Source organism: Muntiacus reevesi, chromosome 22, assembly GCF_963930625.1.
Source record: "Muntiacus reevesi chromosome 22, mMunRee1.1, whole genome shotgun sequence".
In the NCBI taxonomy this organism is placed as follows: Eukaryota; Metazoa; Chordata; class Mammalia; order Artiodactyla; family Cervidae; genus Muntiacus; species Muntiacus reevesi.
Window position 1 is genome coordinate 19,887,711 of NC_089270.1, and position 27,178 is coordinate 19,914,888.

Genomic DNA, 27,178 nt, shown 5'->3' on the forward strand with positions numbered 1-27,178 from the left:
AGGGAAGTCCCTCTCCTATTTTCTTGACCTAGTTATTGGCCTCACTATCCCCTTAACTCACTCTAGCACTAGGTTTAGTTAGTCTTTCCTGAACTACAGAACTTGGAGTCACTTTGCAGTCCTTATCCTTTCCCTCCCACAGCCAATCCATCCCTGAATCCTCTGATTTACCTCTGGCTTGATCATTTAATCCTCCCTGCCTGCCATTCTCTCTGGAGCTATCATCGGCTTACATTTCATCATCTTTTTCTTGATTTTTGGATAACTCCATGGGTTCCCAGCCTGATCATATTCCCTCATCTTCTTCTCTCTGGAATTTTCTTCCATCATTCACCCCTAAATTGGAAAGGGAGGCTTTCTTCTAAGCTCAGCTGAGTGTTTCTTTTCCTGTGAAGCCCCCTGCTTTTCACACTCTGATTCCAGGCAGAACTCATAATTCCTTTGTGAGCCTTCGGTGCTCCCCACATTCTTAGGTTGCAAGACTTACCCCCATGACCAACACTTGACTGCATGGTCCTCTCTCTTTCAGATGCATGTGACATCTTTGAGAACATGGGCCATGACCTCCTCATCCTTTTTATCCAGAGGTAGCAGTTAACAGTTTGTTGAAACAAGGATGGCCCCCTGGCTTAAACTTTTGCTGCTAAGAATGATATTATTCGTAAAATATCTCACCTTTAAAATTCTTCAAAATTTTAAATTGTAAAACATCATTTGCTTCTTGTAGAATATGTGGGGAACATAATGAAAAGTAGAAACCAAAATTGGTAGAGAGTCATACATGTTCCTATTTATCTTTTTATCTTGCCTTTCCACCTTTTAGTTTAAGGATTACTTACTCATGCATAGTGGGAGATTCCCCTTCACCTCCAGGTCTCCATTCCTAGAATCTTGAGAGTCTTAGACTAAACTGAAGAGGAGGGAGCTTGCCATAGTGTCAATTAATACTTCAAAGGGAAGGGCAATCTTTTAATATAATGAAAGTAAAAAATAATGCTAGCAGAGGTTATCCTTCACAGTGTTTTGATAAGATGTAATATTTTTCACTGTGGTGCCACAGGGTCTAGATTTAAGTTTTATAGAAATGAAGCATTGGATTAAATGAATAGGTCATGGGTGCTCATCTTGACTCCCTACCACTCAGTGTAGGCTTTATCTCTCATCATGTGTTGTTTTTTGTGTTTTTTTTCCCCTTAACAGTAGACTTTCCCTGGTGAGATTCTACTTATCTGCTTTTTTTCATTTTCAGTGACCAACTAAAGCAATGAGAAAACTTGTGTTTGTTGTCTGCTTTATAATAGGGCTTGAGAAAAGACAAGGGAAATGAGACATATCTCATCCCACCAAATCCCTATATCATTAGACCCAGGAACAAATAAATAAAACAGTTGAATTTCCTTTGGGATTTCTGGTCAGCTATGACAGTTAATTTATTTTGTAACTGACATTTCTCCCTCTTTCATAATGAGAGATGTGATTGCAATTTCCACTTGTTTGAAGTGCTATCTTAATTTATATACTGAATCCCATGATGTTGGACATTTAAGTCTTTCTTTTTTATATTATAGTAATTATATTCCCTGATAGCTTAGTTGATAAAGAATCTGCCTGCAATGCAGGAGACCTGGGTTTGATTCCTGGGTCAGGAAGATCTGCTGAAAAAGGGATAGGCTATCCACCCCAGTATTCTTGGGTTTCCCTTGTGGCTCAGCTGGTAAAGAATCTACCTGTAATGTGGGAGACCTGGGTGCGATCCCTGGGTTGGGAAGATCCCCTGGAGAAGGGAAATCCTCCAGTATTCTGGCCTGGAGAATTCCATGAACTGTTTTATGGTGTTGCAAAGGGTTGCACACAAATGAGTGACTTTCACATGAAACATTTTTCAATATTTCAGCTTTATATCCTTAAGCCTGCTCTAGAATTACTGAATCAAAGGATAATAACAGTTTGAGGTTCTTTATACATGTCCCTAATTGTTTCTAAAAGAGTTTCTTAAATTTATACTCTCTCTATAATGTATGAAAGTGGCCATTTTGGTCACATCTTTTCTGAGAATGAGTGTTGACAACTAAAAAATTAATCCCTGCCTAATTTGTTACGTGATCAGCAGCTCTAGAATTTTAGCAGTGTGTCTTCACTTCTTCAGGAAACCTCTCGATAGACCAAGAATTCATCTATCCATAAAGGTTTTAACTGGGCTAAAAGTCTGTTTCGGATTACTTTAAATGTTCTGATAGTCCTATAATTCTTGGCCACCCTGAACGTTATTTCCATTTACAAGGTGCACAGTTGTGCTTCAAAAATGGGTGGTTATAAATAATGTGGGCTGTGTCATCTTTGTGTAGGAGGAATGACTCCGTGTAAGAGAGATGGCAGCTGGAGGCCCCAGGGAGAAAAGAAAGGAAAGAAGATGTTTGATTAGGGTAAGTTGGGTAATCTGGGGGAGAATGAGCTCACTGAAACTTGCTAACCATAAATCATAGTTCTCTGACCAAAGGACTATTACAGAGTATAACTAAGGGCTTGCTTTTCTTTTTTCAGGTTAAAATAATATTGCACACATAATTCTCTAGGTAAAGGCAAGAGATGGGAAAGGAGGGAATGGCACAGCAAAAACCTTGGGGGTCTGGACTACCTTCAAATTAGTATGCGCTGAACAGGCTTCCTTCAGGCCTGTTCAGGCAGTAAAGAATCTGCCTGCCAATGAAGGAGACATAGGGGACACAGGTTCAATTCCTGGGCCAGGAAGATCCCCTGGAGGAGGCACTGGCAACCCACTCCAGTATTCTTGCCTGGAGAATTCCATGGACAGAGGAGCCTAGCGGGCTACAGTCCATGGGGTCACAAAGAGCTGGACATGACTGAGCACACACACATGCTGAACACTCATTGTGACCCACTAAACGTCCTCGTCTTTCATGACATTTGCTGGCTTCTCTAGCTGTCTGCCTTTTGCACTGTATACAATGAAGAATGCAAAGGTTGAATTTCCAACCACTATTTGGAAAATCATTTCAAAGCCCCCAGAGTAGGAATTTGCTATTTGTGGCAAATGCTTCTCAAATAATTTCTAGCACTTCACAGATATTTTCTCACCAATCACTGTGTATTTTTGTTGCTGTTCTTTGGTAGGAAAGTTGGCCTGATGAGATGAGATTCCGCTCCTCTACTTTATTCATTTTCAGCGCTAACTAAAGCAATTGACAAGTGTGTCTTGCTCTCTACTTTGTGTCAGGCCTTGAAAAGAACCAAGGAGGCTGGCTTGGCAAATCTCATCCCATCAGATCCTTCTGTTTAGGAAAGAAGCTCAAGTTGATTAGTAACTAAATGAAGTACTGCTTTCAAATAGATTATATTCAGGTTTTGTAGAGAAACTTGTTGCACCAATAATGGAATTCATTCAGTATATGATGGGTAGGTGCCAAACTTTGGGGGTACAAGTATGAATGCAGCCTAAGATTAATAAATTATTCTTATTTGAACTTCACTAAAACCTTGTCTAGTATTATAGTCCTCATCTTCACCTAAAGATACTGAAACTCAGGACTTCCCTGCTGGTCCAGTAGTTAAGACTTCACCTTCCAATGCAGGGGCTATGAGTTCGATCCCTGGTCAGGAAGCTAGGATCCCACATGCCTTAGGACCAAAGAACCAAAACATAAAAACAGAAGCAATGTTATAACAAATTCAATAAGAACTTTAAAATGGTCTGTATTTTTTAAAAAAGACAAAATTGAGGCTGAAATTTTAAATGAGTATCTTGTCAAGCAAAATCCCATGATTAAGGGCATAAATGGCAATCCACTGCGGTATTCTTGCCTGGAAAATGCTGTGGACAGTGGATACTGGTGGGTTGCAGCTCATTGGGGTCACAAAAAGTTGGACACAGCAGAGTGACTGAACACACAAACATCGTTCATGACTCAGTGAGGAGGTTTGCCTGCTTGGTTAGAGGATGCTACAAAGTGATATGGAGAGAATATGATTTTGGAGGTAGAGTAGAATCTTTGGAACTAAATTAGATGTCTTTTTTTGGAAAAGTTTTAAGCAGGAATATGAGTATTAAAAATGATGACTGTTATAGGTATATTGGTTGAATTGGAATGGGGAGAGAGAGATTTATAAAGGTTGGCTAAATAATGTTGCGACAGCCAATGTTTGGGGCTTCCCTGGTATCTCAGTGGTAAAGAATTGCCTATTGATGCAGGAGACTCGGATTCCATCCCTGGGTTGGGAAGATCCCCTGGAGAAGGAAATGGCAACCCATTCCAGTACTCTTGCCTGGGTAATCCCTTGGACAGAGGAGCCTGGTGGGCCACAGTCCATGGGGTCGCAAAGAGTCGGACATGACTGAGCAAGTAAACAACAACACCAGCCAATGTATGATACGCTGGACTTAAATGTGAATGGAAGAATGAAGAGGAGAAGATCCCAATAAAGGAAATATCAAAAGAAAAATGTGGACGTCTTAGTAATGAAATGGACATGATCACTGATAAAGCAAGGAAGAATAAAAGGTGATTTGGTTTTGAAGCTGGCAGCAAGAGGATTGGCAATTCAGCTGACACAAAATTGGCTCCTTGAATTCACAGGCAACCAGGCAATTCTCTGAAAGCGTTTCTGGTGCTGGAGGAACACAGAGGCCGAGACTGGTTACAAAGCAGGAGTTTTTCTGGCTTGTGTATAGTCACTAAGTTGATTCCATGAGTTCAGTTCGGTTCAGTCGCTCAGTTGTGTCCGACTCTTTGCGACCCCATGAACCACAGCTCACCACCCTTCCCTTTCCTTCACTGTCTCCTGGAGCTTGCTCAAACTCATGTCCATTGAGTTGGTGATGCCATCCAACCATCTCATCCTTTGTCGCCCCCTTCTGCTGCCTTCAATCTTTCCCAGCATCAGGGTCTTTTCCAATAAGTCAGCTCTTCACATCAGGTGGTCAAAGTATTGGAGTTTCAGCTTCAGCATCATTCCTTCCAATGAATATTCAGGGTTGATTTCCTTTAGGATTGACTGTTTTGATCTCCTTGCTGTCCAAGGGACTCTTTTGATAATTTAGGTGTTTTAAATGCAGTTACAGCTTGGCAAAATTTTTAACTTAGGGTGGCATGTATAGGGTTGTGACCCCATCGTAAATGGGGGAAGATCTGTAGCTGTAATCAGCAGCTTTCAGATGTAGACTCTTTGATCTGACATGAAAAATAAAAAAAAAATATGGAATATGACCAGTGATCTTCCAGTATCTGGGACCGAAGAGAAGCTGAGATCTCTTTCTTCTTCATCATCCACATACTTCTCCTCGTCCATCCAACCAGCTGGCTCCTTCATTCTCCTAACTTTATTAGATTGTCTATATGGACTTCCTACTTTGGAAATTATTATATATTGCATTCTAAAAGTGTATTCCAGATATTTCACAGCCAGTTGACAAGCATTACCTGAAAAGCCACTGTATGCCCTGAGCTAGTTCTTGTGTAAGACCTCTCCTCCATGTTGACTGAGTCTGGCTCTTTGTCTCTATGGAGACCTTGATAGAATGCTAAGTAACAAAAAAAAGAAAAGAATGTTAAGTAACACTCCCAGTAAGGTGCCATTTGCTCTGAGATTTGGGCAATGCTGGGAGAAGAGCTCCGTAGTGAATTAGTATCGTATTTTACTGAGACTGCTCAATACCAGATTCTTTTCAGTGACTGTGAGCCTTCCCTGATATATCTATCTATATATAGATACCTGTATATAGAGTCGGACATGGTATTATATATGTATGATATTATATATATGTATATATAAATATATGATGATATTTTATAAATGATATTCATTTATTTAAATGCTTCCCAGGTGGCTCAGTGGTAAAGAGTGATGATGATGATGATGATGATGGCGCTGAGTCACTTCAGTTGTGTCTGACTTGCTACAACCTATGGATATAGTCTGCCAGGCTCCTCTGTTGATGGACTTCTCCAGGCAAGAATACTGGAGTGGGTTGCCATGCCCTTTTCCAGGGGATCTTCCCAACCCAGGAGTTGCACCCATGTCTCTTATATCTCCTGCGATGGCAATCCGCCTGGCAATGCTGGAAGAGACAGGAGATGTGGGTTCAATCCCTGTGTCAGGAAGATCCCCTGGAGTAGAAAATGGCAACTCACTCCAGTATTCTTGCCTGGAAAAGCCCATGTTGCCTGAAAAATTCCATGGACAGAAGAGCCTGACTGGCTACAGTCTGTGGGGTCGCAAAGAGTTGGCCATGACTGAATGAGCATACATATTTATTTATATTACATAGTCGGACACACTGAGCCACTGAACTGAACTGAACTGATATATAAAGTATCATATATATTTCATGCATATAAATTTATCTACCAGAGGCTACTATTAAAAAATAGAGACAGGATGTAGTGAAGCAGTGAAAAGAGACCATGAACAGAAGATTTCTATTCTTGAATTTCCCTAACCTGCTGGGAGGCTTTGTCCTGGTTGTCTAACTTTGGGCAAATCCTTTGGTTTTTCTGTACCTTGGTTTCCCCATCTGTAAAATGAATGGTTGGTCTAGGGACTGCTTGTCATTCCTGCCTTTTGCCCTAGCTCTGGCAGAAAGAAAAAAGAAAGATAGGGCTAAGTCGTGTATGACTCTTGCGATCCCATGAAGCCTGCCAGGTTCCTATGTCCCCAGGATTCTCTAGGCAAGAATATTGGAGTGGATTGCCATTTCCTTCTCCAAGGGAACTTCCTGACCCCAGAATTGAACCCAGGTCTCCCTCATTGCAGGCAGTTGCTTTACCAGCTGAGCTATGTGGGATGCTCTGGGATTCTGTTATCAAATCTTCTATAACTTTCATTAGGAAAAAGTGGTGCCTTCTATACTCTCAGAATGCAGTAAACTGATGTATAGTGTATTAAAGTGATAGTAATAGTAAATGATACTTTGCTTGCCTTTCAAAAACTCACCCTTTTCCTTTATTGGAAAATAAATCTACTTGAATGGATTATTTGTGTGAAGTTACTCTCAAGTCTCTTTTAACTTGGGTGTTTTGTGGATATAAAATAAGTCTAACTTTTTTCAAAAGAGATAAAGGCTCAGTGTTTAATCAGACCATTTTTACTGTTATCCAGGAGCAGTATATGTTCATTTCATGAAAAATGATTTTTTTCAGTAGACTAATATGGGCCCATCATATGTCCATGGTGGACCTGGGGAACAAGATTGGTATGTAGAGCTGAAAAAATACAGAGAAAAGAGAACTAGGTAGAACAAAATGGGCCCTATTAAGTCTGTGTTTTCTTTAGAGAGGAAAAATGGCACAGCTGCTCCTGTGAATTTGAAATAAATAAATAAAGATTTGTTGTTTAATTATTCAGTTACATGCTCCCTGTTAGTCATGAAAGTGAAAGGGAACCGAATAGTCTATTTAAATTAAACTGTCGCAGGGCATTTTTCTGGGCCTTAGCTGCTTCTCTGACTCATCCTGGGATGTTCACTTTCTGGTTTGGCATCAACCCCATGATGATGGTCGTGTTGCCCTTGACAGCAGGTGAACTTGGCAGGTGGGAAGGTGGTGGGGTGCCAGGCAGGAGGGGGACTTGGGACACCTGCACTCATCTTCCCAGATTCAATCAGGAGAACACATGCTCTCTGAGAAGTCAAACCTCTGCCTGGCCCTGTGATCTAATGTACCCTGTAATTTCTAGGGCAAAATCATCATTTCTTTGGTTACTTTTGAGACTTGTTCTTTTGAACCAAAGTTGGACTCTTCCACAAGATTTCCTACCCAGAGTTTAAAGCTCCCTCTGATCTTTCCCCAATTCACTGCAGGCTTTTATTACCTTGCCAGGGCTCTATGACCATCAGTTACAGGACCCGGGTGCGATTTTGCCAGCAGCTAAATATGGTCCCTTGATAAGGACCAAAGGCAGTGGCTTCCAACAGAGGCTGCTCTGGCCTTCGGCTTGTTGTGTGGTCAGACTACTAACTGCTGCCTCTGACGTTTGTCAGATGCTTAGGAATGAAGATATTTTAGTCTAAGATTCCTCTTTCTACCCCTCCTGTGAATTTGAAGTTTGCACATAGATGGTTCTAAAGGGGAACGAGTAGGTTGCCTGAGGTCACAGTTCTTCTCTGGGTCTCATCTTCCTCATCTGATAAAGAAGACAGAGTTATCTTTTCCAATTTGGATTCCTTTTATTATTATCACTTATACGTGGGCTCTAGAAAAGTGGTACAGATAGACTTACTTGTAAAGCAGAAATAGAGACATGGATATAGAGAACAAATGCATAGATACCAGTCCCTGTATGAGGGAAAGGTGGTGTGAATTGGGAGGCTGGGATTGACATATATACCCTATTATGTATAAACAGATAACTAATGAGATCCAACTGTATATCACAGGGCAGTCTACTCAGTGCTCTGTGGTGACCTAATGGGAAGGAAATCCAAAAAGGAGGGGATGTATATCCTTCCCATTTAGGCCACCGCAGAGCATTGAGGTCACCCCAGAGCACTGAGGTCACCCCAGAGCACTGAGGTCACCCCAGAGCATTGAGGTCACCCCAGAGCATTGAGTAGGGTTCCCTGAGCTATGCTGCTGCTGCTTAGTTACTTCACTCGTGCCCAACTCTTTGCGACCCCGTAGACTGTAGCCCACCAGGCTCCTCTGTCCATGGGGATTCTCCAGGCAAGAATACTGGAGTGGATTGCCATGGCCGCCTCCAGGGGATCTTCCTGACCCAGGGATCAAACCCAGGTCTCCCGCATTGCAGGCGGATTCTTTACCATCTGAGCCACCAGGAAAGCCCAAGAATACTGGAGTGGGTAGCCTATTTCTTCTCCAGGGGATCTTCCTGACCCAGGAATTGAACTGGAGTCTCTTGCATTGCAGGCAGACTCTTCACCAGCTGAGCTACCAGGGAAGCCCTCCCTGTGCTATATATATGTAGCAGAAACTAACCCAACATTGTAAATCAACTATATGCCAGTAATTTTTTTGAAAAGGAGAGGGTAGTCTGAGGTCTTTGCAGCTCTAACACACCAAGATATCACAATATCCACATATAGATCTCTGTTGTCCTACCAAGTTCCTGCTCAAACCCCATCCACCCCGTGAGGCTTCTTTGTCCCCCCTCTTCATCAAAATAAATGTCTCTCTTTGCAATATCATCTCATCATCTTCTATTATAACTGTCATCATAGCTCGCTTTGTGTTTCAAGCCATTAATCCGTGTCTGTCTCCCTGACCAGACTGTTAACTTCTAAATATCAAGACGGCTCATGTGTTATTTATCTTTCCATTTCTCCCAGTGCTCTCTGCATTGCAGGCAGGCACTGGAGAAATGTCTGAGTTGAACAGAACTTTCCACTTGCAGGGAACAATCTGTGAGCAGGTCCATAGAAATACAACAGGTTAACTCTGGGAGATGGGGAAGGACAGGGAAGCCTGGTGTGCTGCAGGCCATGGGGTCACTAAGAGTCAGACACGATTGAGCGACTGAACAACAACAAAAATCTCAATTCCTGTTAACCTCTATAGAAGCTTAGCCATGGAGGAGACTGTTAGCTCCGTGCTCCCAGACCAAAGTTAATTAAAAGGACAGTTGGCTCTGAGACTTCTAGTTCCCTAATGCATTTTTAAAGTTCTGTGGCAAAATAAGGTTATTTCAATTCCTGCCAGATTAATGACCCTACAGAGAAGCTGCCTGTACAGACAGTCCAGAGATAGCCAGCTTTGCAATCCACTGAAAACAGAGACTGAACAGAGTTCTTTTTCACTGTTGTGGCAGAAAATTCAAAACGGTATCATTTCAGCATATGCTTCAGAGTACAGCAGAATGTGCAAGGATGAAGAGAACCTAGCCTCTGCTCTTAGAAGTTAGCAGCTTTATGGAAGTTTATAAGAAATTGCTTACATGAGTCTAATGTGAGTCTGAGTTTAATAATTGCAACTAACACATGAGAAAATGCCAGTTACAGGGTTCGGAGAAGAGAAAGCTTACATGTAATTGAACTAATTCAAAAAAGCTTTCATTTTATTTTTATTTTTCATTGAGTTCTTTCTGCTTTTATTTTATATCATTATAAAGATTACTTTCCATGTGCAATTATTATAAAAAGTGGCTTCATCCCCTGGGTTGTACAATATGTCATTATAGGGCTTCCCAGGTGGTTCGGTGGGTGAGAATCCACCTGCAGTGCAGGAGATGCAGGAGATGTGGGTTCAAGCCCTGGGTTGGGCAAATACCCTGGAGGAGCACAAGCAACCCACTCCAGTATTCTTGCCTGGAGAATCCCATAGACGGAGGAGCCAGGCAGATTGCAGTCCATACGGTGGCAAAGATTGGACACAGCTGAAGCACCTGAGCATGCACACACGAATAGACTGTCTTAAACCTAGTAGTTTGTGCCTGTCACTCCCCTAGCCCTATATTATGCCTCCTTCTCCCTCCCCACTGGTAATACCAATTTGTTCTCTGTATTTGTGAGACTGCTTCTTTTTTTGTTATATTCACAAGGTTGCTGTATTTTTTTGGATTCCACATATGAGTGATATCATGCAGTATTTGTCTTTCTCTGCCTGACTTGTTTCACTAAGCATAATATTATCTAGGTCCATCCATGTTGCTACAAATGGCAGAATTTCATTCTTTTTAAGGGCTAAATAACATTCCATTGTTTACATGTGCCACATCTTCTTTCTCCATTCATCTGTTTATGGACACTTAGGTTGCTTCCATATCTTGGCTGTTGTAAATAATGCGGCTATAAACATTGTGATTCATGTATCTTTTGGAATTAGTGTCTCGTTTCAGAAAGCTTTTAGAACACAGAATTTGAGAATGGCATTGAAGGATACATGCAATTTTAGTAGATAGGGGAACTGTGTGAGCAAGATGAGGAAGTGAGAAAACCTGAAGAAATAATATTCCAGCCTTTTCAGAATGGAGATTATGTACATCAGAGTACTGTGAGATAAAGCAGGGGAGGTGGGGAGGTTCATGCTGTGGAGGAGATTGAATTCCAAGAGGATGACTTGTCCTGGAATTGGTAGGATAGGGCATGAGAAAAAATTCTGATAGGAGAGTGAATATTTTAAATCAGAGATCAGCAAACTTCTGGCAGTGGTCCAAATCTGACCTGCTGTTATATTTTCTCAGAACACAGCCATGCCAGTTTATGTATTGTTTATAGCTGCCTTTGTCCTACATGGGAGAGTTAAGTAGTTGCGACAGAGACGCTGTGTGTCACATACCTGTACAGAGATCCTGTAAGCCACAAAGCCTTAGCTATTTACTATCTGGCCTTTTAAAGAAGAGACGCCTCATATAAACATCATTTGTTCATTCAGCCATCCATTTATTTACTCATTTATTGATTGATTCAACAAACAACATTTAATGAGTGTTCAGGATACACCCTGGTTTTTTCATTGTTTAATTTAAGTTGAGTCCTTATTCAAATTGCCCTTTAGAATTGTTCAGAGAGATTTAAATTCTTGTGTAATTCTTGTGTGATCCATTATCGGACATGCAGTTTCTTCACATGTCAAGAAAATGTTCCTTTTAGAAACATTCGTAGCTAATCTTATCAGGGCTAAAGCTCAAGCAACATTTATATCAATGACGGAGGTGGAAAGTGAAAATGTAAGATTATAAATTAAATAATGCAGCCAAGAGGGTTAACTGCAATGTAAATGAAGGACAATGAAGCCAACTGTACTATGTAAGTAAGAACTAGTTTGGCCACTTTCTTAATAGCTGGTTGTCCTAACTTCGCTCCTAAGGAAAGATGGCAGCAGAAGGAAAGTGTACGCCCCATATACCAACCTCACACCACTTCTACAACTGTTGTTACCATCATTGCATCTGCCATTTCTAAATACTATTACTTCTTATGGCATTCTGCTACGGCACGTGAAAGTAATCCTGTGTTATTTTACTAGATCTGCTATAACAAATATCAGAGACCAGGTAGGTTAAATTGTTGTCATTCAGTCCCTAAGCTGTATCCAACTCTTTGTGACCCTGTGGACTGTAGCCCTCCAGCCTCCTCTGTCTGTGGAATTCTCCAAGCAAGAATACTGGAGGGAGTTGCCATTTCCTTCTCCAGGGGATCTTCCTGACCCAGGAATTGAACCCAGGCCTCCCACATTGCAGGCAGATTCTTTATCATCGGAACCACCAGGGAAGCCATGAAGTGATAGAGGATCAAAGGATCCTCCATAGCATAGATGCTATGATCTTAGTTTTTTGAATGTTGAGTTTTAAGCCAACTTTTCACTCTCCTCTCACCTTCATCAAAAGGATCTTTAGTTCCTCTTAGCTTTCTGCCACTAGAGTAGTATCATTTGCATAACTGAGGTTATTGATATTTTCCCCAGCACTCTTGATTCCAGCTTGAGCTTTATCCAGCCCCGCCTTTCACATGATATACTTTGCATATGAGTTAAATAAGCAGGGTAACAATATACAGTCTTGATGTACTCCTTTCCCAATTTTGAATCAGCCCATTGTTCTGGTTCCAACTGTTGCTTCTTGATCTGCATACAGGTTTCTCAGGTGACAGGTAAGGTGGTCTGGTATTCCCATCTCTTTAAGAATGTTCCACAGTTTATTGTGATCCACAGTCAAAAGGCTTTCATATAGTCAATGAAGCAGAAGTAGATGTTTTTCTGGAATTCCCTTGCTTTTTCTATAATCCACCGGATGCTGGAAATTTGATCTCTGGTTCCTCTCCCTTTTCTAAATCTAGCTTGTACATCTGGAAGTTCTTGGTTCATGTACTGCTGGAGCCTAGCTTGAAGGATTTTGAGCCTAACCTTGCTAGCATGTGAAATGAGTGCAATTGTATGGTAGTTTGGACTTTCTTTGGTGTTGCCTTTCTTTGGGATTGGGATGAAAACTGACCTTTTCTAGTCCTGTGATCACTGCTGAGCCTTCCAAATTTGCTGTCAGCTGTCATACTGAGTGTGGCACTTTAATGGCATCATCTTTTAGGATTTTAAATAGCTCAGCTGGAATTCCATCACCTCTTCTAGCATTGTTCTTAGTAATGCTTCATAAGGCCCACCTAACTTCACACTCCAGGATGTCTGGTTCTAGGTGAGTGACCACACCATTGTGATTATCTGGGTCATTAAGACCTTTCTTTATAGTTCTTCTGTGTATTCTTGCCACCTCTTCTTAATCTCTTCTGCTTCTCTTAGGTCCATACCGTTTCTGTTCTTTATTGTGCCCATTTTGTATGAAATGTTCCCTTGGTATCTCCAATTTTCTTGAAGACATCTCTAGTCTTTCCTTTCTATTGTTTTCTTCTATTTCTTTGCATTGTTCACTTAGGAGGCTTTCTTATCTCTCCTTGCTATTCTTTGGAACTCTACATTAGGTTGGGTATACCTTTCTTTCTTCTTTGCCTGTAGCTTCTCTTCTTTTCTCAGTTATTTGTAAGGCCTCCTCCTTTGCCTTCTTGCATTTGTTTTTCTTGGGGATGGTTTTTATCACTGCCTTCTGTACAGTGTTATGAATATCTGTCCATAGTTCTTCAGGCACTCTGTCTAACAGATATAATCTCTTGAATCTATTCGTCACTTAGAAGGGGATAACAGAGGATGAGATGGTTGGATGGGATCACCGCCTCAATGGACATGAGTTTGAGCAAGCTCTGGGATTTGGTGATGGACCGGGAGGCCTGGCATACTACAGTCCATGGGGTCACAAAGAGTTGGACATGACTGAGTGACTGAACTGACTCACTGACTGTATAATCCTAAGTGTTTAGGTCATATCCGAATGATCTAGTGGTTTTCCCTACTTTCTTCAAATTAAGCCTGAATTTTGCAATTAGGAGCTCATGATCTGAGCCACAATCAACTCCCAGTCTTGTTTTTGTTGACTGTGTAGAGTCAACTGTGAAGACTGTGAAGTTCTCCATCTTCAGCTGCAAAGAATATAATCAATGTGATTTCGGTATTGACTTTCTGGTGATGTCCATGTGTAGAGTTGTCTCGTGTGCTTTTGGAAGAGAATGTTTGCTATGACCCGTGCATTCTGTGTGGACACAGGTTTGATGAGTATAATATTTGCTAACAAGATAAGGAAATTTCTTCCCATGAGAAAGGTGGCAGAGTTGAACATCTTCTCCCCAAATTGTGCTTGTTCCTGCCCTGGGTTTGCAGTGAACAATCTGGGGTTTTTTGAAAGTGGAGAACAACCAACAGCACAGAACAAGGTTCCCCTGCAGATGCCCGGGACACGCAGACAGTGGGCCAGAGTCATGTGTGCAACCCATTTATGTTTCTTTGGCCTTGGTTGTGTCTTAAGAAAATTGGGAGGTTTAGGGGAAAATCCAGAATTCTAGCTTCTAAAAAAACTGAACATGCTGTATTCCAGTTGCGTATGCATTCTAATACACATCAGCTACTGGTGTGAATTAGGGAGATGTTGCTGCTGCTGGTTGCTGTTATTTCCCAGCGCTGTGGTTGCAATTCATCAACCCACATGAAGTACTGCTGGTGAAGTACTTCTCCTTTGAATAGAAAGCTAGGCACCAGCACCTTGTGTTTCAAGAAAAGGGTTTTCCTGAGTGAAAGGTGAGGACATAAACCTTCGGTATAACGCACTGGCGTGTTTACTCATTTTGGTCACCTGCCTGCCCCTGTTGTGACTTGAAGGGGTGACCCTCCTGTGAACACTGGGGAAGTAATGTTGAGAGTCTCCCAAGGGATTAAAGGAAATAGGCCATCACAGCCCAGGCCCAGGCTGAGTGAGATCGAGGGGTGGGGGAGAAATTATAAGAGGATTACATGCCTCCCTCTGTCAACCTCCCATGAGTTCTGGGGTCTTTACCCTGGTGAAGTGCTGAGTCTACCAGAGAGACTTGGTGATGCTATGGGAACAAATGGCCCTTAAATCTCGGTGTCCTAAGGCAGTGGTTTTAATTTCTTCCTCGCACCACACATGTCCATTGTGCGTGAACTGCAGGTTCTGCGTTGTGCCAACATCACTGCAGCATCTCAGCTGACAAAGCAGGCACCAGGAACAGTGCCAACTGTTAGAGGGATGCAGAACTGTGACTGGTTGCTCGCTGGTTCTTCAGACTCTCCCTTGGAAATAACACGTGCTCTTTCTTTTCACATTTCATTGGCCAGTTGTCACGTGGCCTTGCCAAACTACTACAAAGATCATGCTTCATACAATCCTACCATGCCCAGAAGTCAGAGTTGGAAACGTCTGGCAGAGAGCACTAAGAACTAAGATATTAACCTCTAGAACGGTGGTTCCCAACCTTTTTGCACATCAGGCACCTATTTTGTGGAAGACAATTTTTCTACAGACCAGGGTGGAGGGAGATGACTTTGGGATGTTGCATTTATTCTGCACTTTGTTTCTATTATTACATCAGTTCCACCTCAGATCATCAGACATTAGATCCTGGAGATGGGGAATCCTGCTCTGGAGAATCTCTCTTAACTTATTAGTACTACAGAAGGAATTGGAATCAGCCCAGCTTATGTTGAACTTTAGAAAGAAATGACTGGTAAAAATTCACATGACTGGTCATGTTGACAGCTTGACAGCCATGGAATCAGAGACCATGTGCTTGGACATGAACTTTGAGGAAGTGGACTGTTTGTTCCAGTTGCCCTTTGGTCAACTGAGCCTAGGAAGCTATGAAAGGATTTCTGACCCAAAGCACTGAAAAACATTCCCATTTTAACAGCACAGCAGAAGCTTTTGTTTTCTTCCAGAAAGAAAAAAAAAAAAAAACAAAACAAACCCATGATTTTGGCCTTTCACTGCTCTTTTTCTCATCTCACCCTCAAAGTGACTTTCAGCATATGTGCTTTTTGGACATGGCATAATTTGAATGTGTTGACAATTTAGTGTATTCTTTTACAATTCCATAAAACCTACACAGGCATTCATTCCCTAAGTATATCTGTAGAGTGGTAGTGAATAGCTTGCTAAACATTTAAAATTGGATCATCAAATAACCAAGTATGATTTCAGAAAGCTCTCAGGACTTCTAATCACTAAGTCAGTGCGCTTGACTGGTTTATATTTTCCTAAGGGAATGCATCAATATTGTTCCCTGAAAGATGTTGATGGTGCAGAGGTTTTCAAGCAGACATCTTAATCTTTCAGGGGAATTTTAGCTGCTGAAAAGTCACATCTACTATCATCAAGATTTATACTTTTAAAAAAAAATTTTTTTAAAGTAGCTCCGTGTGATTTTTCTTAGTAGAGAGAAAAAGGTTAATTACTGACTAGACATACAGAAATAGAAGTATTTTGCCCAAGAATGTGACCAGTAGCTGGGAGTCATGCAGTCTCACCAGACATTTATGTGCTTTAATCAAGGAGGGGTATGAGGAATATTCTATAATATTAGTTAAATAGAAGACATAGAAGACACAGATAAATGAAGTTCCACATGTTGGGGGAAGTAAATGCCAGAAAACTCTATGTAATTTGAAGTTCTTTTATTTTCATCAAAGAATCAAACATCTTTTTGTGAGTCTTTTTATGTTTTACTTAGCCTGTTAACAAGGAGAAATGAAAAATATAGAATTACTTTTTCTAGAGATCTTTTTTTTTCTAAAACATGTAATTCACAATGACATAATTGTTTGATCTCCCAAGTCTAGATCTGTGAAATACCCAAGAAGGCATGATCATACAATGCAACTTGACAAGTCATCTCATACTACATGAAAGGTCCTAGTCTGAGGCATACCTATCCATGGATTTCTAATAACTGGTGTTGTATCAGTATAATAAACCCTTTGAATTAAGAGTAGAAATAAAGATGTCCTCAACAAAAGAGACAGTAGAATCAACATCCCTTTGAGAGAATGGAATATAACCACTTTTAATGCCAACAGACAAACTCCCAAAGTTCTCATCTGACATCCTGGCTTCTGGCAGACTGGTTGTTCTCAGACTCTTCTGTGGGGTCAGTGCCTAGGTGGCCTTTATGAGACATCTAGTACTCTGATTTCCTCCAGAGAAAAGTGATTCCTTCATTCCACCCAGGAGCTTGCATTTCTTCTTTCCATAGCAATATGTGCCTTCTTTTCATCTAAGGATCACTGAAGGACTTTGCAAAAGCAATTATTCACAGATCATGGAAAGTATGTTATTCCACTTGTCAGACAGAGAAACTGAGCCAAAAAGACTTAAACAGTAAAAAAAAAAAAAAAAGACCATTTTCCTAAGTATAGGAGAAACCAGGAGGCATAAATCATGACTGTGATTCTAATGAAGTGATCTGATTAAATTGCAATCCATAGTACTTTTTTTTTTTTTCATCTTCAAAATCAACCCTGCAATTAAAACATAATTATGCTTTGCTCTTTGTGGTATCTTTCACCCAGGGAACAGAAAGTGCTTTACAAACATTAATTAAGCAGCACAACACCCCTGTGAGGAAGGTAGGAATTATCCTGCTCTTAGATGTTGGTGACATGGAAACTGAAGAATTTAGTAACTTATCCATGATTACAATGGGAATTGCCACTGAAGGTTCCATATGGTTGAAGTCTCTCTGTGGTCTTATACTTCAGTTAGACAGTCTTTGAAATGTATTAATCATCTTTTGTGAAAAATAGTTTCCACTGCTTATTGTTATTGGCATTTGGCGTGTTTTTTATAAAGCTATCCTTTTGTGAATCATTTTCACCATGTATCTTTTAAAAATTTCAAGTCTGAGCTTAGTGATAAGGAACATTTTGGGTTTGTTTGTTTTATTTTTTGGCTTGAGTACTCTTTCTAGGGTCATACCTGAACCTGAAAGTCATAAAAATATCTTTTAGTAAACTTTTTATGAAATTATATTGAGACAATGCATATATAAGCAATGCAAAAATCATAAATGTAAGGCTTGATGAATTTTCACAGAGTGAATCTATCTGTGTACCAGCACAGGGTGATCACAGCACCCAGACCTTCACCCTGGTTGCCCCCTCACAGTCACTGCTCACCCAAAGGTGACCAGTAGCCAGTGTGCTAACAGCATAGATTAGCTGTGTCTGTCTCTACTTTCGATGCATGAAGTCACACGTTTGCCTCTGGCTTATTTCTTTTGGCATCATGTCTGTGAGATTCATCTTTGTTGTTGCTAGCAGTTATATTAATTTCCTTCTCATTGGTATACAGTATTCAGTTGTTAAAACCTCACAATTTCTTTGTCTATTCTACTGTTGATGAACAATTGGGTAGTTTCCAGTTTGGGGCAACTTAAATATTGTTTTGTATTTTTTTAATTAATATTTATTTATTTATTTGACTATGCCAGGTCTTAATTGCAGCACTCAAGATCTTTGATCTTTAGTTGCAGCATAGAGAATCTTTACTTGTGGCATGTGGGATCTAGTTCCCTGACCAGGGCTGTAACCTGGGCCCCCTGCATTGGGAGCATAGTCTTAGCCATTGAACCACCAGGGAAGTCTTAATTATTATTTTAAAGGTATGCTCCTATATAGACTTTCCTTCACTTAGATTGAAATAAATCAAAGATATCTTTTTTCACATGCTTTACTCATGAAGGCACTGAGATAAATGATGTGTTCTAAAGAGTTGTTGGATGTTATTCATATAAGGAAGAATGAGAGAGAAGAGCCCGTTTCCCAATTGCAGGGTGGGGATAATTAAACTTTTTCTCTAAACCTGAAAATATAATCTGCCTTTATTCATTAATTGAGTTCACAAGAGGCATCTTAGAGAAGCTTAGAGAGCTCAGTGACCAGGTAGGCCTGAGTGTGAAGTCCAGCTCCAGCACTAACTAACTGTATGATCTTGATCAGCTCAGCCTCACTCAGCTACTCTTTCCTTAACCATCAAATGGTCTCCAGGTTTGTTGAAAAATATGAACTTAAATACATTTCATGAAGTAGGAACTCCGTGAATCCTATATGCTATTAGATATTTTTTGACCCAATATGACTCTTATGTCCTACCAGATGGAAGTCTTACTGACTTGGATTATAATTTTGGATTATTAAGAATACTTATTTGAAAATTCAATAAATACTGTACAGTGAGTATGCATTCATGCTAAACTGCTTCAGTCATGTCAGACTCTTTGAGACCTCATGGACTGTAGCCCACCAGGCTCCTCTGTCCATGGGATTCTCCAGGCAACAGTGCTGGAGTGGGTAGCCATTCCCTTCTCCAGGGGATCTTCCCGACCCAGGGATTGAACCTACATCTCCTGCAGCTCGTGTACTGCAGGCAGATTCTTTACTGTTGAGTCGCAGGGGAAGCCCACATATAGTAAGTATGCTGCTGCTGCTGCTGCTAAGTCGCTTCAGTCGTGTCCAACTCTGTGCGACCCCATAGATGGCAGCCCACCAGGCTCCCCCGTCCCTGGAATTCTCCAGGCAAGAACACTGGAGTGGGTTGCCATTTCCTTCTCCAGTGCATCAAAGTGAAAAGTGAAAGTGAAGTCGCTCAGTCGTTTCCGACTCTTCATTACCCCATGGACTGCAACCTACCAGGCTCCTCTGTCCATGGCATTTTCCAGGCAAGAGTACTGGAGTGGGGTGTCATTGCCTTCTCCGTACAGTAAGTATAGGAACATCTATATTCAAAGAGACCTCTGACACTAAAGGGACCTTCACCATTAAGGATATCTATATTTCTGTTTGAGATATATTCATGATGAGTATACAGTGGTCAATTGATTCAATCTTGGCCTCCCTGGAAGAGTTTATCATAGAAATAAGAAAAGAGCAGGCCAAGTATCATTACAGACATACTCTATAAACAGCTTGATTTAATGTATGGTTTAGGTTAGAAAATTGTTGGCTCTAAGCACAGAATTCTGTAGAAGTGGAAACTTGAGGAGAAAATTGTTATGGGACTTTGCATTTGTTGGTTCCTAGATCAAGAAGCCTCATGCTAAATGATATTTTCTAAATGATAATAGTTGGAGTGAACTGAACTGAAGAAGTAGGTAATATTTTTGCTGGATGTGTCTGGCTGCCAGTTAAATTCACTTCACATGTTCATGTATTTCCATGGAGAGTCATTTATCTGAATCACTACATTGTCCTATTCTACCTTTTCCCATCTGAAGAAATGGTACACAGTTGCTGAAGCTAGAGCCTGAATGTTCCTTTTTTGTGTTTTTTTTGCTACGCTGGGTTTTTGTTGCAGTATGTACTCTCTTCACAGCAGCATGCAGGCTTTCTTTTATTGCAGCCCAAGGACTTCTATAGTTGAGGTGCACAGGCTTAGTTGCCCTGCAGCATGTGGGATCTTCGCTCCTTGACCAGGTATTGAACCTATGTCAGCCCTGCATTGGTAGGACTGAACAACAACAATACATCAGTGGGTTCTCTGTCCTGAAACATCTCTAACAAGAAAACAGACTGTCAACAGCACTATGTGATTTGGGCATGCATATGCCTGAAGCATAAAGCTTAACCAAAAGGTCTTTTAAGATCCTTTAATCTTTGTGTTTGTATGACTCCTTATTTCAAAGTTAAAGCCAACAGAGCCTTTACTGATGAAGGTGTGCACAAATATAATCTGTATTTTCCTAGAGTTAACCTCATATATACCTTGGTGTCAGTTCCGAAACCTGCAATGATTAGGCACTAGGCTGATAGTTTTCACTGTTATTTTTGTTCAGTCGCTAAGTCGTGTCCAACTCTTTGTGACCCCATGGACTGCAGCATGCCAGGCTTCCCTGTCCTTTACTGTCTCCTGGAGTTTGCTCAGATTCATGTCATTGAATCAATCCATTGGGGTTTATCACGGAGACAATCAAATAATCTTAGGTGATCTTTCAACTTTAAAACCTTTCATCTTTACTTAGGATCCATTTCTTCTTGCTTGGTACTTTGTGAACATGGAGAACAAATTAACACCATCACCATCTTAATACGTACAGACGTCTCATTATCCAAGAGGACCAATTCCCAACAATTCCCCCCTCCTCCACAAACTTATTGGGGGTCCAATCGCCCACATTCAGAAAAGCCGGTCTACTGACACCAGGTTGCAATAAACAAAGTGAAAGTCACTCAGTCGTGTCTGACTCTTTGAGACTCCATGGACTGTACCCGGCCAGGCTCCTCAGTCTGTGGAATTCTCCAGGCCAGAGTACTAGAGTGGGTAGCTGTTTCCTTCTCCAGGGGATCTTCCCAACCCAAGGATCGAACCCAGGTCTTCCGCATTGCAGGCAGATTCTTTACCAGCTGAACCACCAGGGAAGCCCAAGAATACTGGAGGGGGTAGCCTTTCCCTTCTCCAAGGATCTTTCCGACCCAGGGATCAAACCCAGGTCTCCTGCATTGCAGGCGGATACTTTACCAGCTCAGCCACAAGGGAAACCCCCACAAACTTATTGTGTTAGAGCAATCTTAGACACTAAAGTTGAACCTCTTCATTTTATGTAAACAAATGCAGGGATTATATGTCATTCAGTTATAAATCTGACAGATTTATGAGTTAATTTCAGCACCTCGGATGAATTTTTATCCTGGGTTATATTTTCCCATGATACAGTTGGAAAGCATCTGGCCCATTTAAATTTGGATCTGGTACAAATCCTCTTCTATCACTACTACCTACCTGTCTGATTTCAGCACATTATTTGACAAACCCAAGCTTCATTTTTATCATATGGTAGATGAAGATATAAACTTGTGTTGTGTAATTGTATTGAGAATCAAGTAAGAAACAGCATAGTGCCTAGCATGTAATAGGTGCTCAGTTAGAAAACGGATGTGTTTGTTGTTGGTACAGTATTTTGGAAGACAGTTTGGCAACCATCAAGTCATAGGTAGGCATATTTTACATCTTGATACAACATTTAGAAAAGTAGCTCACTATCATAGGACTTTATTTACACAGTGAATCAGAGATTGTTTTCTTAAGAGCACAGAGTAGGACTTCCCTGGTGGCCCAGTGGTTTAAACTCCGTGCTCCCAAAGCAGGTTCAATCCCTGGTCGGGAAAGTTCCACATGCCACAGGACACAGCCAAAAATAAAATAAATAAATTAATTAAAAATTTTTAAAAGAGACTAGATTAAATCTTGATACAACCCAAATGTCGGAGAACAGTGGTGCTGTCTTCTGACAACCGTCTGGAAGAATTTAACTGCAGCTACTTTAGTCATAAGAAGAAAAACATTATGATAAATGAGTTGATAGTTTATTTAACATGTATGATGTGCCAACTCTAAGCTTATTCACTTAATCTTTGCCATAACCTTTTGACACAGATACATTATCCATTTTTAAAGAGATTAAGTAACATGTGCATCTTTGGGTAGTAGTGGAGTGGCAGGGGTTGTCACAGAGTTTGTTGGTGGTTGAATCAGGATTTGAACAGAAGTTGCTTTGATTCCGGATTCAAGTGCTTAACTCTATAAGTTTTACATGTGGAGATTAAAACAAAACAGACAAACATTAACGTGAGGGCGCGGGCTTCTCTGCTGGTTCAGACTGTAAAGACTCTTCCTGCAATTCAGGAGACCTGGGTTTGATATCTGGTTCTGGAAGATTCCTTGGGGAAGGGAATGGCAACCTACTCCAGTATTCTTGCCTGGAGAATGCCATGGACAGAGGAGCCTGGTGGGCTACAGTCCATATGATCACAAAGAATCAGACATGACTGAGCAACTAACACACACACACACACACACACACACACATACACACATACACACAATGTGAGGGCCCATCCCAGATTTTCTGCACCACAAAGATGTAAGACAGGCAGAGTTGAGAACAACTGTCACAACCATTAAGTTTTTCTGTCTCTATGTGCCTTGTATTTGGTCTGCTTACTAGAAAGAAAATATACTACTGTGCATGACAAGAGATTACCTTAATCATTTATTGTGGCCCTGTTTTCACCCATCAAACTCTGCAGACAGCATCCTTGATTTGCCTCGGGGTATGGGCTCCCCATTGGAAAGACCTTGATGAAAAACCCTAACTAGGTACAGATGCCCTTGAATGTTTGTTTTACTTACTAATGGTTGGGTGTAGCTTTCTTTCTTTTCCCTTGTCAAGGAAGCTGAGGTTTGGAGGCAGCCACAGACTACAACATAAATATGGGGAGGAAGGCAGGAAAAATCTTGGAAAACTCAAAAGCCTGCTATTTCCCAGACAAGCCCGGATCTGCCTTTGACATCACTCCAAAGGGAGCGGTTTCCAAAGCAGCTTGTGTGTAACCTAATGTAACTTGACCTTCCTAGAACCAGGCTGCATTAGATGCTTAAGACGTTCGCTTTTTCTTCCTTGCAGCCAGGGACGCTATTCTGCAGATCTACTTGCTGGCTGCTAAGAGAGGGGTGGGTGCTTGGGTTCCTCAGGCCAACAGCTGTCTTCATGGCAGCTCAGCTCTCAAAACTGCTTCCTCCTCCACCGACATTACCAGGTCCGGTGGGAGTAATTTGTGCCCCAAGTTATATGTGTGGTTGACAAGTGTTCATTAATTATATCCTTCCTCTTATTTCTAACTAGCGCTGCCTGGTAAGCCATCTGAGAGCTAGAAGAGTTTCTCTTTACATTTGGCAGCAGAAAAGATCGAGAAAGGTTTGGGAGGTGAAAGAGTCTGCCCAAGGCAACATGGGAATAGAAGCTGAGCCAGACAGACTTCATCTCTTAGCATTTACAGTCTATCAGGCAAGATGACCTCCCAGTTTGCCATGCAGGCCATCGCATTCTCCATGTATCTTCTGACCCGAACTGTTTTTCTGAGATTGACAGCGAGGTTGGAGGAAGGGTCAACAGTCTGGTGACTTGGCATTAGCTTCCATTAGGACTGCTTCTTTCTCTGGAATGGTGAAATTCAATCTCACAGTTTAAATGCTTGTCCCAAAATATTGCAAAATGTGAAATGCATGTGAGCCAAATGACAAAAATGTTTTTTGAAAAAACAAAAACATGGGCTTCTTGTCATCCACCACACTGGCTGTTTCAATGTCTGTTCAGTCAGTAAATTATTCTTTCTGATTTTCATTTCTGATGATATCCAGATGGTCTAAAAGTCAATCTTTTTCTGTGAGAGAGAAACTCTCTGTGAAGTTAAAAGTGAGTAACCCTCATGTTCAGATAGCGTGGCTGGGAATTAAGTGGAATGACACAGGATTGACTGTACCCAATTAATATAATATTTAACTAATTACAGTGTCTATATATTCAGCTTGACGTTGGGCTTAATTGTTAATGTTCTTAACCATTAAAGGAAGACTGTATCTTTCACCCTAAATTATAGGAGACTGTAAAAGCCAAGACTGCTAATGTTAACTTTTCTTCCTTTCTGTTTCCTCCAGATTATCTAGAGTTAAAATACTATTTTGATGGGTTCAAAGATGTTCTCTAGTCAGCCTACCACAGGTTGAATCTGAGAGCTTGAAATAAGTCATGGTGAAATAAGTCATGCATGAGAGTGTTTAAGATTTGTTCTGTTTCTTTTAAAATATAGCCTTTAAATGACTAATTCATAATAATAATAAAATGTCCCTATTATTTTTGTCATCATTATTTATCAGACTTTGAAAAAAAGATACTCTTTTTCAGAAAAAGAAAAGCAATACTAGCTTCTCTTTATTGAGTCTTTACTATGCACTAAGCTTTATGGTAGATACTTTCATTTGTTATCTCACTTATTTCTTTTTAGAACCCAAAAGGTAAAGAACTTGCCTGCCAATGCATGAGACATATTAGACATGGGGTTCAATCCCTGGGTCAGGAAGACCCTCTGGAGAAGGAAGTGGCAACCCACTCCAGTATTCTTGCTTGGACAATCCCATGGACAGAGGAACCTGGCAGGCTACAGTCTATAGGGTCGCACAGAGTCAGACACGACTGAAGTGACTTAGCACACACACACACAAAGAGCCTGTTAGAAATGCAGAATCTTGGGCCCTATCCCAGACCTAAAGAATCAGAATCTACCTTTTAACAAGGTCCTCAGGGAACTGATATGCATGGTAAGTTTGAGAAGCCAAGCCCTGGCCTACAAGAGTCTAATAGGTCTTTCCCTCCAGAGCAGAGTCATTGTAAAAAGAATCGTCAGAGAATATGGGTTCCAGGCTCCTTCTGGAGCCAGAACCAGGACTGTTCTGTGGGTGGGGAGACATGGTAACAGACTAGAACAACCCTGCACAGGTAACAAAGTATCTAGTGGGAATTGTGGGTACCATTCTACTACCGCCATTGACAAGGTTGCTGCAGTCCCTGTCAACAGATGTGCATGCAAACACACATGTACACGCATGTGCAAGTGCTGTCACTGCATCACAAAGAGCCATGTTGTTGTCCCATCACTAAGTCATGTCCCACTCTGCAACCCCATGGAATGGAGCATGCCAGCCTTCCCTGTCCTTCACTGTCTCCTGAAGTTTGCTCAAACTCATATCCACTGAGTTGGTGATGCCATCCAAACATCTCATCCTATGTTGCCCCCTTTTCCTCCTGCCTTCAATCTTTCCCAGCATCAGGGTCTTTTCCAATGAATAGGTTCTTCGCATCAGGTGGCCAAAGTATTGGAGCTTCAGCTTAAGCATCAGTCCTTCGAATGAATATTCAGGGTTGATTTCCTTTAGGATTGACTGGTTTAATCTCCTTACTGTCCAAGGGACTCTCAAGCTCCGGCACCACAGTTCGAAAACATTCAATTCTTCGGTGCTCAGCTCCGGAAGATGGTGAAGGACAGGGAATCCTGGCATGCTGCAGTCCATGGGGTCGCAACGAGTTGGACACGACTGACTGACTGAAAAACAACAGCCTTCTTTGTAGTCCAGGCTCACACTCCCATACATGACTCCTGGAAAAACCATAGCTTTGACGATACGGACCTTTATCGTCAGTGACGTCTCTGCTTTTTAATACACTGTCTAGGTTTGTCATAGCCATGTGTGCACCTAAAGGCTAGGGAAGAGAGAAACCCAAATGTATTACGTCTCCTGTGTGCCAGACATTGCAGCAGGTGCTTTCGTTTTAAAGACTAGACAACACATAAAAAATCAGATTATTGTGAGCACACATTCAATTACTAGACAAACTTCATTAACCAGGACCTTCTCACATTACATAGGTTGTAACTGGTGTTTTTAATGGTGACCTCATTAAATGATTCAGTTAACTGATGAGATCTTAAAAATCTAAATCAAAAAGAGTAATTAAATTATATTATAGAGTTGTCATATTTATAGAGAACTCATCTTAAAAAAGACGTCTCATCTTAAAAAAAGACAGTTTCCAAGTGACCTCAAATGCAGAAAACATATTCTAATCTAAAGTATTATACACTTAACCTCAGATGTGTGCAGCTTGAAGGGGACTTTCTTTCTCAAGAGTAGCTTTCTGGAGCTGGATACTATGTTATGAGTACAATAATTTAAGCAGTTAGCTCCTTACCAAGCTCTGGGAAGCCGGTCCTTTACAATAGTCCTTTCTTTGATAGGACCTAAAAGTTCCTTGTGCTTTACCTCTACAAGGACAAGTGTTCCCATCATGGGGTTGTGCACAAAATCCTTGAATAAATTCTAGTCTTATCACTGTTCTGACTGGCTAGGAGATTTGGGATGTCACTGACTCTTTTGGGTCCCAGGTTTATCCTCTATAAGAAGCAGTGAGCTTGTATAGCACAGGGAACTCTACTTACTGTGGTGACCTGGATGGGGCTTCCCAGGTGGTTCTGTGGTAAGGAGTCCCCCTGCTGATGCAAGAAGACTCAGGAGATGTGAGTTCGATCCCTGGGTCAGGCAGATCCTCTGGAAGAGGAAATAGCAACCCACTCCAGTATTCCTGCCTGGGAAAATCCCATGGACAGAGGAGCCTGGCGGGCCACTGTCTATAGGGCTGCAAAGATTCAGACACAACTGAGTTACTGAGCATGCACATAAGTGACCTGCATAGGAAGGAAGTCCAAAAGGGAGGGAATATATGTGTATATGTGACTGATTCATTTTGCTCTATGTAGAGACGAACACAACATTGTAAAGCAACTATATGCCAATAAAAATTAATTTTTCTAAATGAATGAGCTTGGCTGGACTCTAAGATCCCTTTCATCACCTGAATATTCTAGAGTCTACAGATAGAATATTTTTTATTAGAATATCAGCATGAATTTAACTGGATTCAGTTGGGTCTCATCACATGCCTCTGACATTTCCTGGCATCCCAAAGTCAACATCTTCCTCTCCATTTCTTCTCATA

General features: G+C 41.2%; 1 long non-coding RNA gene across 2 annotated transcripts in view; it reads left to right on the forward strand.

Annotated features, from left to right (window-relative positions):
- LOC136153083 (uncharacterized) overlaps positions 1-27,178 on the forward strand; it is a 452,303-nt gene that overhangs the window by 358,177 nt on the left and 66,948 nt on the right. For both annotated transcript variants that reach the window (XR_010660328.1, XR_010660329.1), the window contains exon 4: positions 2,346-2,423. This is a non-coding gene — a long non-coding RNA (uncharacterized lncRNA). The remainder of the gene's footprint in view (positions 1-2,345; positions 2,424-27,178) is intronic.